Source organism: Protopterus annectens, chromosome 12.part0, assembly GCF_019279795.1.
Source record: "Protopterus annectens isolate FY-2018-M chromosome 12.part0, PAN1.0, whole genome shotgun sequence".
Taxonomy (NCBI): Eukaryota; Metazoa; Chordata; order Ceratodontiformes; family Protopteridae; genus Protopterus; species Protopterus annectens.
Genome location: NC_056746.1, coordinates 132,014,142 through 132,030,631, shown reverse-complemented (window position 1 = coordinate 132,030,631; position 16,490 = coordinate 132,014,142).

Sequence of the window (16,490 nt, the reverse complement as noted above, 5' to 3'; positions counted from 1 at the left end):
ATATTTTCTCCAGTTGTAATTTGTTGAGATACTTGCTGTGTTTGTGTAGTGATGGATATATTTTAGTAAGTAAGGGAAAGTTAATAAGTTTTAAGATAAATGGTGGGTGGATAGAAAATAGTGGAGGCAATGTAAGAGAAGTGTTCTTTGTGTGAGTTATTTCGGTAGTGTGTGGGTTTCGGGATGAAGAGATATTTGGTAGATGGTCCTCTTCACTCTGCTCAAAGTAGTTGTACTCTGTTACATTTAAACCAACTTTGAGCAGAGTGAAGCGGACCATTTTCGAAGGTGAAAGTAAAACTTAAGGGAGGAGGTGAGAGAGAGAGAGAGAGAGAGTAGAGCAAATGCATGATATATGTTTGTAAATAATTGTATGTACACATACATATACAGGTATAGTTTTATCTCAGGAAATATGGAAATGCTCAAATCAGCAAACTTACAAAGAGCAATCATTGTAGAGCAAAAGTAAAATGATCAAAAACAAGCACAAGTCAGGGAGAGAATGAAGACTGCAGGCCACTTCTGGGCTTATCTTGTGGCCTTTCTTCACTTAAAGTTAAGTGGAATTATTACATTAGTACATCACTTGTACTAACAAACTCTTTATCCTAAAACTGTTTTGCGGAATGGCACATTGGCACAGTATGTATTGCTGTTGCCTTTACAGCAAGAAGTTGCCTGGCTTAATTCCCAGTCGGGGTGTTCTTTCTCTAGAGTTTATATGTCCTGTGTTCATGTCAGTTTTTACAGGTGCTCTGATTTCCTCCCATATCACAAAAATATGTGGTAGGTAGATTGGCTACTCCCAGTTAGCCATAGGAGAGAGTCTGGCATATGGATGAAAAGGATGAAAGGCCTGGGAATGTACTTCTGTTCAATACTTGCTTAGCAAACTCAATGGATGGCAGTAGCTGTTCTTCCTTTCCTTATAAGACTCAGCTGCAACTACACACCACTGGAAGGATGGATGAAACTGTTGGAAAGATGCTTTTTAATCATAGTTGCTGGAATTTTATTTATTAAAAAGAAGTGCAAGAAGGTTGTTTATATGCGTTCTCACTATTATGTCACTGCAATTCCGTGTGAAGATAAATAATCACTGAAAGTTGTTGTTGTGTCTTGTGGATTTTCCCAGTTAGGGGTTGCCACAGCAGAACTCCGGTCCACTAATGATTGGTAGTTGATTTTTACGTGCCGAGTTACCAGCCCTGATGCACAACCTTCAACGAAGGTACGCCCATTTACGCATGTCTCCACACAAATAATCACTGAAAGTAAAAGCGTTAAATATAGTTCAACAAGAGAAGCTTCAGAAAAATTATAGAGCAGCAATTAATAAAAACACTAAAGAAACCAATGGTAGATATACAGTTCTGATTGGAATGTCTATTAACTATCAAACAGTGATTCCTTCATTCTGAACTTGGAAACTATATGAGTCTGTGAAAGTTACTTTTAACTACTCACTTCTTTTTTCTCACTCCTGGAAAACAATAGTTGTACCTAAAGGACCTACCAAGTTAGTAAATGAATAAAAATGTAATCCATAGCAGTTGTTCAATTACAGGAAATGAGAATGAATACAGACTTATGAATGAGTAAATTTGTTTTGTTGTGTTTTCTTTCTTTTTTACCATTTACATGTTGCACCTTCACTATCAGTCTGCCACTCTGTGTTGCTTTCACCCCATCCCACTCCTTTACTTCCACTGATTTCAGATTTATTTTGCCTCAATACCTTGTGAAATATCTCTTGAAGCCACCCCAGCTACCCATTCATTGCATTGACACAACTTCCAGATCCAAGCCTTCTCCCTTCTCCTTTCCTCCTTAATTTCCAATTCCGCCATCACCAGACTATGGTACGTTTTCCAGTAGTCATTTCATTCACCAACAATCTATTTAACCTACTTTCCTGTCACTTTTCTCCTCTCAAGAAAGTAAATCCAGCTTCACTTCCCTTCTTTACTTTCAATACATATGGCAAAATGAATACCTTGCTCACTTCCTCAATGAATTTTGATGCTGCATATGAAAAACTTGCACCACAAATAATCTGTCCATGTCAGGATCCAATACCATATTAATGTCCTCCTCCAATATTATCCAGCCTATCTTCTGCCTAACCATCATTATCATTGTTAAGTAACTCTTCCACCACCTATTTCTAATCTTTCTTTGGTCCATGCTATACTGCAAACACCACTCTTCTAACCCCCCCCCCGTCAACCACCTTTCTTCCCCATCCCTCTCCCACATTTGATGGTACCACTCTTCCCTTCATCAGGATCTCTAACCCTTTTTCCTTAACATAGATGATCCCCAACTAAGAAGAAGCACTTTTTTCGTAAGCTCATAGGTGTTTACTAGGCTAATGACTACAAGGCCCTTTTTAAGCCTAGCCATGCATCCCAAATCTCTAACAAGTTCTGGTACCACTGATGAGTGTAAGCAAGGGCTTGGGAGATGAACCATTTACAGACTACCTGTGTCCATTACAGACATAGGTGCCAAGCCAGGGATGAATTTTCTGTTCTCCTTCCAATTGTCCAAGTTACTCTTGAATGGGGTTAGGGAGGAATTCTGCTTCACATGAATGGAGAGCCTGTTCCAGAGAAGGGGTACTCTGGGATACATACCTGTCTCTCCAGCAGGTTCTATTTATATCACAATCAAGGTTTAAGTCTTTAAAACAGTATTTCTGGTGCTTTTGTTTTATGGATATGCAGGAGGTCAATCAGAGTTTGGGAGGTCAGAAAGTGCCCTGCATTCCAAGCATAGATTCCCCTCAACAGCCTGTAGGAAACAGAATACAAGGATAGGGCCTTGAGGCTGTCTGCATAGGACATGTTACTTATGCCCTGTATTCTTCTAGTCAGGAATCTCTGTGGACATTCCATTTGTTGGATTTTCCTGGTTAACTACATACCAAAGGGGCATTGCACTCAATGATAGGTCTGATGAATGCCAAATACAGTGGAACAATGACTTTCTTGGACCTAGATGCCATATATTTGTTTATAAGCTGAATAACATAGAATGATTTCCTCATTGCTGTAGACACATGATAGTCAGATGTTAGCTTACTGTTTATGCATATCCCTAAGTCCCCAACTACTGGGTCAACTCTAAGGGGCGTGTTATTAATATGATTGTTACCAGGGGTTGATGACTTCCCCAAGGATACTACTATGCATTTCTTGACATTTAGTTTTAGTCCATGGCTGTGACACCAGTTGTTTGTCTGTGTCAGCCCTTCCTGGAGAACATTTGTGCCACTGTGGGATTTAATGAATGACAGCTCCTAATTTGCAATCATCTGCACATTTAGTTAGCCAGAGACCATAGACAGTGGCCTAACTTCAGAAAAGTAAATGCCAAAAAGGAGTGGTCCAAGGACCGATCCCTGGGGGGACCCCACTTGTGACTAGCCTCTTTGTAGAGGTGAATTCCCCAAATTTAAATTCCTGGGTCCTGTCTGTGAGTCAGTTGGCTATCCACTGGGTGGCATACAGGTTTGCACTTAACCTCCTGAGTTTGCAACAATGCCTGAGTGGGCATTATGTCAAATACATTGGCCAGGTTGAGGTAGGTAGTGTGAACCATTTTGTCCTCATCCATTGCTTTGGTGACCTTCTCAAAGAAGTCCACTAGGTTGGGTAGGTATGACCTGCCCTTCATGAAACCAAACTGGGTTGGGTCCAGTGTCTGACATTTTACTATATTATTACTGATCATTTCTATGATAATTCTTTCCATAGCTTTACATATAAGACTAGTGAGACTTATGAGTCTGTAGTTTTCAGGGTCTGTAAATTGCCCACCTTTGTGCCTCTTTTCTTTAGTTTCAATTGCTGAAGCATTGACCTACTCATGTTTTCTCTTCATAAGCTCACAAAGACTATCTCCTATTTTATCCTGCATTGCACATGAGGGAATTACTACTCACTTGTGCTTCTGTACCTTCCTAGCAATTTTGCAGAGTTAGATCTACCAGACCCATGGGCTGGAAGAAACGCTCTACCTTCCCCTCAATACATGTACCAAACACTGCTGGCATCTGATCTTAGAACAACCATTCTATTATCCCACCCCACCTTTATATATAACACCCAATTTCCATCTCTACAGCTTTGTGTACCATTCCCCTCTTTTTATTATGGGCATATTCTTCACTTAGAAATAGGTAACACCAGCAAATACCTCTTCCAAAAGGATTCACAACACTTTAGAGTGACACATTCCAAATAGAAGCTCTCTAAATGTTCAGCTCCCCATCCAATTTTTCCATTGTTACCCCTAACTTCTGTATTTTTCTACATCATTGTCTCACCTTCCCACAAAACACTTTTAAATAGACTAGGCCAACACCTTCAATAAACAGCAGATATAATACTTTCTCTGTCCTAAACTGCATCCCTTCCCCATTTACATCCCCTACTAACTCTTCCTAGATTATTAATTTAACAGACACATCTCCCTATACTTTGTCTCCATGTAGAACACCCTCAATGTTTATTAAAACAGAGATGTTCTTTATCTAAATCCCTAATCTTAATACTATATACCCCATGTTTCACCTACCCCTACTCATCATTATCCATCCACCCCTATTAAAGTTAAAACTACAAATATAACCAGTATTAAAGACCATCCTTCATCACTCTTTCCATCTTTTATACACACCCATTGCTCATCTTTGCCTTAACAAATGAGTAATACAACTTGCACCCATTGCAGCTTGTTAACATATTTTCTATCCTACATTCCTCTAGTAACAAACTAAATGCCTCAAAATATACTTCTTAAAAGAAGACCTGTTGCACACTACATATATATCCAGCATTCACTTGTGTTTGCCCTTTAATCTTTACATCTCTTTTTTCAAAAGAATCTCTTAAACAGAAACTCTTTCCCTTAAATTTTGTCTAAAGAATAATCATATACCCCAAAACAATGGTTGACTCACTGCAATATCAAACATCTCAGACCTCCTAAATCACTAATGTTATTACATTTCTCTGTTTAGCAATATATCCCAAACCGTAAATTTAAACAACAGTGCCCTATTACTTTCCCACTGCTCACCATGATGAGCCCAGCCACTATAGCCACACATATATATTTTGACCTATCACACCACAGTATAAAGTAATTCTTGAAATTATGAAAATCCTAATCAATAAAGTTATGCCAAAGCAAACACAAAACCTGTTGTCACAGTGACGATTTTCATGATTAGCAAATCTCAGAAAGAAAGGGGGGCAGAAATCATTTCCAGCTTTGCACTGTGTGACATAATTTATACACACCCCCTTCACACGTCTTATTCTTTTCCTGTCTCCCTAGTTTTATATAAATACTTTCACTTATAAATAATTCAACTTGGCCAAATATATCGTAGCATGCAAACTATCTATAGTTTAAATGAAAGTGTGCTACAGATTTGCAATAGATATTAGCATCCATTGATGTACATTATCCCAGTTGTACTAGAATACAATGTGCATTTGTCAAAGCCATACCTAGATTGGGGTGAAGGAAGGCAGCTGTTGTAAGCACAAGCTGTTAGCAGGAATGAATAACACTTTATATGATGTGCTGATCAGTTCCTACAAGTCAGTAATGTCATTTCTCCATCGTTGTCATTCAGCATGAAGAATTACTTAAGCAGGTAGGATGCTGCAGCTGATTTATTTATTTATTTTACATTTGTTTACCGTGAACGTCTGACTGGATATATGTCCATTTTGAGAGGAAGCCCGGGGAGAAAAGCTCTGGAAAGCAGACTACAAATAACATTAGGAACAATAGAAACATTTAGAGATAAGTATAATATGCAGTTTTCAGTAGGGTTACAAACTTAGATAAAACATAGTAGACAACATTAAAATCATATGGCTTCAGTTTCAGACAATAATACACACAGTTATGGGCTAAATCCCATCAAGAATTCATATACTTATTAGAGTATATGATTGAAATGCTTAGGGAGAGTTTGCAGGAACAGCAGGTGGTGATTAGTCAGAGTTTAAGCAGGGACATTGCCAATGCTGTTGTTTGAGGCTTTTTTTGAACTGGGTTAAGGAGGATTGGTGAGTAAGTTTGGCAGGTAGCATATTCCAAGTTTTGCCTACTGAGCTGGAGAATAGAGAGTCTGTTCTTAGTTGTTTGTACCAGCAGTTTGTCAACAGAGCGTAGTGACCTCAGGTTGCTGTATGGTTTGAGGATCTTATTTAGTGCTGTTTTTTCGGGTTGATATAGTAGTTTGTGGGTTATTACAAGTTGGTTGCATTGGAGAAGACTGGGCCACTCCAGCCATCCTAGTTGAGTTAGGTTGATATAATGGTGGGTCCTAGAGATAGCACCTGTAGCAAATCTAGCCATATGGTTGTAACAACTAGCAAGTTTGATAAGGGTGGCTTGGTTCAGGTTAGTGAGGTGGGGGGGGCATAGAGGAGGGTAGAAAGTAGGTAGGACTGAGCGATAGTGGTTCTTGCATTGATTGAATGATTTAATAGAGCACCTGCACATTAGCAAATGTAGCATAGAGGAAGAATATGTTTGCATTAAAGATGGCACCAGCGGGAGATTGTATGGGATGTCAACTGCTCTAGCTACAGCTCTGGCATTTCTCTCCACAACTTTAGAACACCTCTGTAATATCACTCTCCCATTGTTTTCAGATTGATAGCATTTAATAAGACATAATTCTCGTGGTTGTGTGCAATAGGATTTAATCATTAAACATTAAAGATATGCCCATACCATTGTGTTCAAGTCTTCTTACAACACATTAAAAACACCCTGAAATGTCTCTTCATCTTACATCACTGAGTTACCTCAGTGCCTCATGTGTTTGTTCAAATCTCTTCCAAATCCCATTCCCAGTTCATATGTGCAGTGAGAAGGCTCTTATACTCCAGCTTCATTCATAAATCACTTTCTACTTCTATGCTCTTTGTCTTTGTCATTCAGTCATGGGAAAATGCAAACAGAAGAAAAACATCGTTAGTAGGACCAGTCAAACAACACTGATCCCACCATTTCCCCAATTCTTGCATAATTATCATTTACTTTAGCCTAGTCCATACCAGTCATAACTCACTTCAACTCCTGCTTGGTTCATCTGCCCACTGCTCTATTCTTTCTGAACTGCTTGCTCATCTAATTTTTTACTTGCCTCCATCTGCAGTTTCTCCCCCATTCCTTCTAACACGTCATATCTAAAATCACTATAATTTCCAGGATTTGCCATGGTTTCCTTCTCTGCTGTCAGTCTTAAAAATGAGGCCTTCTCATTCATGGGCACAATTAGTGCATAGTAATTCCATGATTATTTCTTCAACATCAGTTTTAACATTATCTTGGCCATGTTTTTCATTCTCCCCTCCCCGTGCATGCATGCTTGTTTTACAAGCCTCTGCCCTACCTGGTGGTTCTTGTCCCTGTCCTCTGAATTATTGGCTCACTCCAATCATGTCACTGCATCTTCCACTAATCTCATTGCCACATAATGATTATTGTTGTCATATTAGAACATAAATATATTATATGCCCAATATGTTTGCCCAAACTATCTGCAAAGACACCTTGCATAACAATCTAACAGCAGCTCTTTCCCATACCAAATCTCCATGGTTCTGGCTATTTTTAGTTGAATTACATAAACCTGTGGGGATTAATCTTCCAAACTTTTTACAAGCCCCTTCTGCAAGGCCCTGTGTGGCTCCCATTGTTTCTTTCATAAGAAACTGTGCAATTTGACAATAAAATGCCTTGTCTTTCACAATTTGCCAGCCACCCAGCCCTATAGGTACTGTCTGCCTCTAAGTCCAGTGCTTCAGCTAAGTATTCATAGCCATCATTCTATAAATTAAATAAGATCTTGTCTATTTCTCATTCTTTAAGTCCAGCTGTCAAACCATTTTCTCAACAGTTTCTACAAATAAGATTTTCACACTACATCACCAACATTTCAAACTCTCCCTTTAATAGCTTCACTTCACTTTCCTGTCATTCAGTTATAGGTCGGAATCATCCCAGTGAGCAACTTGTTCTCCTGATGCTTCCTGTGACCATGCCACTTCATGCCATTCTTCTTCCACCTTCACTCAGAGGGATCCAATCCCGTGGCCATGCCTTCCAAATGCAAAGGAATTTTAGCAAGTTCTTGCTTCATGCTAAACAAAGATGTTTCACAGCCACTCAGAACTTTCTTAATCACTTTGGTCACAAAACCTTACTTTTCCAAGCCTCACTGCTTCACCTGACCAATACTTCTACCCCAACAACCATAAGTGGAGAGAGAGCTCTCAAACTAATCAAGCATTCCTCTGCCTTATTCAATACAATCCTTGAGATGCTATTCTGTTTTCTATTTATTTACTTTTGTAAGCAGACTACATCTAGGTTATTTTGACTTCTTATCACTGCAGCATATTACAAAAAAAGCTACCATGTTGTCAGTTACAGAGTTCTCTTCTCAGTCAGAGCTCAACTCTTTAGAAACAGTATTAACACTTTTTCTTTATTTTCTTATAGTGGCTTTTCTTGCTGTAATTATAAATTTGGCTAGACTTGTAAGGGCCCTCAGGCCATTAGCCTAGTAACTTCCTTTGATCCTATGATCCTAAAACTGGTAGCTGTCTGCTTGTGCTGTTACAATGTATCCATCTGAGTCACCAGTGACATGGTTTCTAAATCGAGACTAAAATTCCTCGTGTATATTCAGATATAGTAGTCATTGCGGTATTTGCCAATTTTGGAGGTTGTCGCCTCACAGTAAGACGCTGTCCGGTTCGATTCTCAGCTAGAGCGTCTTCTGCCTGGAGACGTGTGAATGGGTGTACCTTCGTTGAAGGTTGTGCATCAGTCTTGGCAAGCTGGTATGTAAAAATCAACTGCCAATCATTAGCAGACCGGAGTTCTGCTGTGGCGACCCCTAACCGGGAAAAGCCGAAAGACACAAACAAACCTTTCCCTATCTATGCACATTGTTTATAGCCTTTGACTACTCCTTGGTAGAGGCTAGGGGTAGTTATTTGGTTTTGGTCTCCAGACGTTCCAGTGGGAACAATCATAACTCATGCATGTATTCACAGAAGTGATGCATTGTTCTTCATCAAATTATTTACCTTTTGTTGGATGTGGGAGCAGCAAAAAATTGCTCCTGGATCTGGCATGATGTTCACTTACCATCTTTCCTCACTCCAAAGATTTGTGGATAGTGCTCTGAAACATACAGCTACAAAATGGGAATAGACTATAGTAGAAGAAAATGGAGGAACAGTTGGAGTGACATGTGATAATAAGCAGCGTCTAAATGAGAAACCATTTAAAATCCAGCCATTGTTGCAACAAAAATATTCATGACATACATTTAGCAGGGAGAAGTGCAATTAGGATGTTTTGTGTTGTATAATCAAGAATGTTAGAAAAAAAGAGGGTGAGGCAATGTGAAAACAAACACTGCCTGTGAGTCCTGTGCTATAAATGCACAGGGTTTCTAAATGCAGTGTAGCATGACACTTCTGAGATACTGGCTTGCACAACTCTTGACCTGTGTTTGATTTCCCTCATTTCTCCCTTGTGTGGTCAGCTGTAACCCTGATCAAATCATGTTTATTTATTCAGTGTGTATTTCCTGGTCATTCTAAAAAAGGGATCGCTGGTCCCTGTGGGTTTAATTGCTTAAGAAAGATTTAAATATGTTTTAACTACTTTATTACATGGCAGTTACTCCGTTACCATAATGTTCTAATTAAATCTAATTCGTAGTTAGTGCAAAGGATTAGGGCTGAGAATTGTTAATGTGACACTTCATGTAGTCTAGGGTTTGACTTACACTGCCTTCATTTGCTTAGCACGGACACTAAGCAAGCCTTTTAACCAGACAGTGCTTCAGGGGTGAGTCTAAGAAAGGTCCATTTGGATCAGAGCTGTATCCCAGTTAGCAAACAAACATATTATGTTGTATTCCTCTTGTAATGAGCAAAATGTTGCACTGTTAAGGCTTACTGCTTTAGTTTTGTGCTATATCTTAAATCACTATATTTATGTTTTAGCCATGTTCAGTATTTTTCTAATAAGTGCAACACTGAAGTTTCCAAGATTTGGATTTGATAATGAAGTATGTAGCATGTTTTCATTTTCTTAAACTCACGGAATAACATAATTAATTTATTTTAAAAGCAGCATCTTTTCAACAATGTTTGCAATTGCGGATGGTATTTTATTTGCATTATCTCTTATACTGCTGTGCTCTTGTTTTGTTTCATGTGCTTGAATGTATTTTGACCTGATAGTATGTATGTTGGCAAAACGTTTTATATACTTTATATCTTTTTTATTGTATCGTCTCTTAGTTGAAAAAGACCTACTGGAAATAAACTTCTTCAGTTCAAGGTTAAGCAGAGAGCACTGGTCTTAACTAGTTTATCTGCAGTTGTATAACATGCATGTCATAGTATGGGAATCAAACATGGATAAATTGAAAAAGAGTTCCATTGCATTTCATTGTATTACCCCATTAAACTGCACTGTAAGCCTAACTGTTCTTGCCTAATGGAGGCACTCTGCATCTTTTGAACATAACTGTATGATGGATCGTTGTGCAGCAAGACATTAGATGTTAGGAAGACAAAACTATATATAGTTTTATTTATCTGAAGGAGAAATAAGAGAAGCAGCTTTGGATCAGGACTTCTCCCAACAGACTGATGGTTCTCAGTCTGATTATTGAAATAAGAGCTGTTTGCTTTTTTCGTTGTCATTCAATCCTCTCAGCTCACTGAACATGCATTGATTTTTGCCTTTGACACAGCTTTGACCCAGTTCATAACATCAGACAATACAACAATAAGAAACTTCATTAATCTCCTAGATATTGGTTGCTGATGCCAAGAAAAATGTATTATTACAAATGGGCATGCAGTTTTATGATTAGGGCATCTGCGAGTTTACATTTCCACTGTCTGCATTAATGAGCCCATCTGAGAAAGATCATTTTTTTTATAAATATATATTAACAATGTAAGTCAGAAGTTATTAATAAAAAAGTACAAAAGCTGGACCAGGTCACAGCTATTGCTCATTTTTAATTTAAATTACAAAACAATGAGGCCGTATTATTAGAAACCAAAGATAATCCCTAGCACAATTCTATAGTTATCAAAGTTTATGCCAATGTTATCAATTAAAGGCAATTTAAGTGTCATTTATAGCCAACGGACTAGTATATTTAATGTTCCTCATCTTGGCTGATTTCATTGTATGCATGTATATCCTTTTGTTTGTAAGTTTTTGTTTACTGTAACAGATTGAGATGTTTTACTCCCGGCAAAACAGATGTTTGTATTGAGTTGCACATGTAGCTGAGACACGATGACATTTTTCTTTTCACAGATGAAGATATTGTTCTTATTTACAAATTTCTCAGGATGAGGGAAATACAAACCAGATTTCTTCTATTTGTTGTCATGTATTTGAGTTATATGTTGCAGACTAGATAATGATCAATTAGTCAGCAGTGAATACATGCTGCCAAATAACCTGAAATACAATATTTTATACAGCAAATGTCATCACAGCCAGTATTCCAGATTATAATCAATGAATGAAACAGTATTCACAATTTAAGCAATACACTTTGACCAAAACTAATTAGTGTCCTCTGGCTTAGAATCTGTAGAAAAAAATGAGAATGCTTAGTAATAAAGACAGAGACAGCAATTTAATCAGATCTCTACGGTGTGACTTTTATTATATTAAACATTTTTTCCTTTGGGGTTTGTCCTATTTTTCATTGATCACATGTGTTACATTACTGCTGTATTTATTTATCTTGAAATTATTTTCCAGAAACATAGTTCTTGAAATAAACTGTGCAATTTCATTCAGCAACCTTTAAACAGAGACCTAGGATCTTTATGAAAAATACTACATTTCTTTAATAGTTTAGTGCAAAGAACATATTTGTGTCTTTGACAATAATGCAGTTTCAAATTAGCAGTAAGAGTTTTATAAATGTTCACAAAATATGCATTATCATACTATACAACTGGCCAAAAGTGGAATTTTTGAATAGCTTTCAGACTTAAATGCATATTTAATTCATGTTTGTTAATTCAACAGACATATTTATCAAAGGCATTTACCAAGCAGAGTAAACAGACGTTTTGCAAAAATGAATAGATTTTCTCTATTTTAAACTATACATAGATAGTGTCATCTAATAAAAATCAACAACATGCATATTTTTATTAAAATAACATGTTCTTGACCCTAACTAATCCTGCACATGTATGAGTTATGTGGATCTACACCGACTTCCCTTTAGAATTCCCATTTTCTTAAACCTCATAATGACTAGTGTTTGTTTTTGGTCATCCTCTTACCTTAAAGTCTCACTGTCCTATTACCTTTGAAAGAACACCTGCATTATGTGAATCAGGCTTAGGCTGGTGGTCAGGGTCTTGCATCAGCACCGCTCAACCCTGATAATATGAAACTGCTTTGTTTTGTATGAACAATCAGACCCACCAACTACTTAACAGAATGGAAATGCAGCTTTATTTGCAGCACAATAGGGGCATATCAGCCAACACGGTCTCTAATATATTTGAAAATCTGGAATACATGTTCACTTCTGCTAAAATAATTAAGCAGATGTCCTGCTCTCTTAACCTTTAACAACAGTTCTTATTTCACATTCCAGCAGGCATTCCTGTGTATCTTCTTTGGATATTCTAAATATGCTGATTGTCCCTTTTACTGGACATACTCCCTTTACAAAACCAAACTGTGTGGGATCCAGAGTTTAGAGATTCCCTATATCCTTGTTTATTAGGTCCATGATGATGTATTTCACAGCTTTGCATACCAGACTCATCAGGCTAATGGAGCAATAGTTCCCAGGGTCTGTAGTTGCTCCTCCTTTGTGGAGAAGGATGACTGTAGCAGTGCACCATTTGGTAGGGAGAAAGCCTGAGGTGAAGCTGTGACTGAACAGGGTACACAGGTGAGGTAAAACAAACAACAAGTGGATAAATTGCTGCAGCACAAAACGAAACAACCAAGCCAATGAAAAAAACATTTATTTCTCTAGCGCCTCGGCCACAGTAAGCCTTCAAGGAGTACCCCATCATACACAAAAAGCAGTTTAAATAGTAACAGTTAATTAAACCATAAAACAATAAAGCAATCAACCAATTACTTAATAAAATTCAATCATATAACACTTCTCCAGCAGCAGTCTGTATTCAGACCTTTAGGTAACAAAGTACTATACTTCAAAATAAAAATTGTTTCTTTCTTTAAAAGTAACTTTTCAACAACGGTAACATCAAGTTCATCAGCAGCTACCTGTTGCAAAATAGCAGCTTGAAGACTATCACTTTGGCCACCATGATGTTCATAAAAATGTTGGGTTAAAGGGCTCTCTAACTTGCTAATTCTAATATCTCTTAAATGTTCAAGTAACCTAACCTTAAACATTCTCTTAGTTTGCCCAATGTAAAACTTATTACATCCACATTTAATTGCATAAATAACCCTATGTGTTCTACAATTATATATCCCATTAGGAGTAAAACTAATATTATTAATATATGGAAATTTTTTTTTTATAAAAGGACAACCATTACACTTCCCACATGAAGACATACCTACATTAGCTATTTGATAATATATTTTCAACCCAGGTCTGATGAATTTAGTATGTACAACCATATATTTGATGTTTCTACCTCTTTTATAAGAAAACACTAACTTATTTGTCATTAGATTGTCCAATTCACCAAAGTTCCTTAAAAATCCCCAAAAATGTAATATACAATTTTTGATACTGTTACTACAAACATTATAAATAGAAACTAAGAAAAAGTGTTTTACACAGGTGAGGTGCCAGTTCACTCTGTAGTTCATGAAGAATACATCCAAGGATTTGTCAGGTCCCATCGAAGCTGTATTCTTGGCCTTGGACAGTGCTGTTTTACCCTGTGCAGCAGTAATACTGGGTGTCTGGCAATCCACTGGTATTGTGACTGGTCCTTTGGGGGGTGGGGTAAAGTTGGCACTGAATCTGTTGGTCAGTATATTGGCAATATCTGTTGGCTCAGTAAAGGAAGTACCATTGTGCAGTAGCTCAGAGCAAATCTGGGTATCGGCGTGGTGATTCTTTACATAACTATAGAAGACCTTGTGGTTGTCTTTTCTATATGGTGCAATTCTGTTTTCATAACTAGCTTTAGAGGATTTGATGAGGGATCTCGACTTTTTGTTGTGGCTGATAAGGGAGTTTTTTCCAGTCTTGGAACTAACAGCAAAAGAAGGTACAAAATATTGACTGAAGCCCTACAGCCATTAATGTAGCCTTTAAGGTATTGTTTATGGTCATTGCATTCTGTGGAATAGTTTAGTGAATAAGTGACTGCTGAAAAAATAAGGTGTATTGGTGTTTTGTCTCTGACACAAAGGACTTTAACTATTCAGGTTATATTCCATTCTAATAATGGATATAAATACTGACCTTAAATGGATAAGGGTTCAAGGGATACAGGGAACACTTTAAAGAACTCATGAACCTGACAGACATACCATTTTTCAAAAGACACTGCTGGAAGTAACCTTATCTTTCAGCTGTTCCTCATCAGGTGCCATATTCATGTTTCTGAGTATTAACAATTCCATGTTCCATGCTGTTCCACATTGAAAAGGCCTGTCACATGTTCATTGTTAAGACTTTTTATTACCAATATCGGTAAATAGTATTGAATAGCATGAGTTCAACAACAGAACTTTTTGTAAGTACAGAATAATGCATTTTAACAATCTGTGAACTTCCTAGTTAAGTTGTTAGTAAATGTTTCACATTTTTGTCCATTATCTTCACATCATGAAAGGCAGTCTTTCACATTTTGGAAACAGAAGATTGAGAGTGATGCAAATATGTGATGACGTACAGCCTATTACTGTTAGAAATGTAACTGCAATGATTAAACAGCTATTTTGTGTCAAGGCTGCTGGAGTAGATGAAATCTGACTTATAATGCTGAAGATAATAGATATTGTTGGGCTGTATGGGCCATCATACTGTTCCTCTGTAGTGTTCAAGGTAAGGACAGTACCTCTGAAGGGGGTAGCTGAGGTTGTGATTCCCATTTTCAAAAAAGGGGACAAAAGCAGGGGGGCAACTATGATGTTTGGAGTTAAATGACAGAATCTAGTCCCCTGTGTCCCCACCAAAAAAAAATCTTCTAACAAAGTATTTAACTATAAATTACAACAAATATGCCAACGGGAAAGAATAGCACAATTATTGCACAAAACGAGGATTATGAGGGGTCAGAGATTGTAACCAGTTTATTATGTGTTTGATGCATGAATACCAAGAAGTTCACCTCAAGAGTGAAGATAGATATTAAAAAAAAAAAAAAAAAAAAAAAAAAAAAGGAAAGGTAATGTGTTTTTCTGTCTTTGAAACTGGTAAAGCAATGAGGAAGTGGCTGACATCTTATGTATTTCCTATCTAAGGGAAGCAATTTAATTCAAAATACTTTGTGTTTTTAGCAGACAGCAGGTGGAAACAAGAGTTGAAACAAAGCCATTTCATGCCCTGCTGCTGCCATTTACTGGTTGGTGCTGTCTGTTTTAATGGAGACCTGACCTTAACAACTCTTAGAGGGGTGCTTCACTATTGTTAAGCACCTCCCTTAGAGTTGTTAAGATCAGGCCTTGCACTATAGCAGTGCTGAACCAGGATATAATTTAGCCATTTTGAGTGTAATAGTGCCTTTCTATGTACTACAAATAAATTATTCATAACAAGTACATCCTGTGGTATACATGGTGCATATGTGGCTGCGCCCATGGACATTATTCTTCTTGATTAAGAGATTAGGCTATATTGTATGGGGGGCACTGCACTATATTCTGATATGAATGAGCTCATAATATAAATGCCCATGAGGCAGTCATTTATGAATTCATTCATTCATTTGATAAACATCTGAGGTGTACAGTCACAATCATATAAGTGGCTGCATTTGATGGTCACATCTGTGTGTGTGTGTGTGTGTGTGTGTGATGGAGGTTAAAATAAATTTCTGTCACTGATTATAATTTTTATTGTATTACATTTTGATATTTGAGGTATATACAGTCAATAAAGTTGGCTTTAATATGAGGGTACAGGGAGGTGTCTTTGGATGAAAGTGATTGACACTGCTGTCATTTGTCCAAGTTAAGCAGTCATTATTCTCTTTCACAGTAGTGTACATTTATGTGAAGCCACCTGGAATACTTTACTGTGGTTATTTTAAGATAATCAGTTATCTGAGGTGTACGCATTCAATAATAAAGTGGTTATAAACTGATGACCAGGGAGAGTGTCTTTGATAAAAATTACTGAGTATGACTGGAGGATGCGTTGCAGTATATATAAAAGCTGTAAGTAGGTTGTATTTTTCTTCTTTTTCCATCAGAGT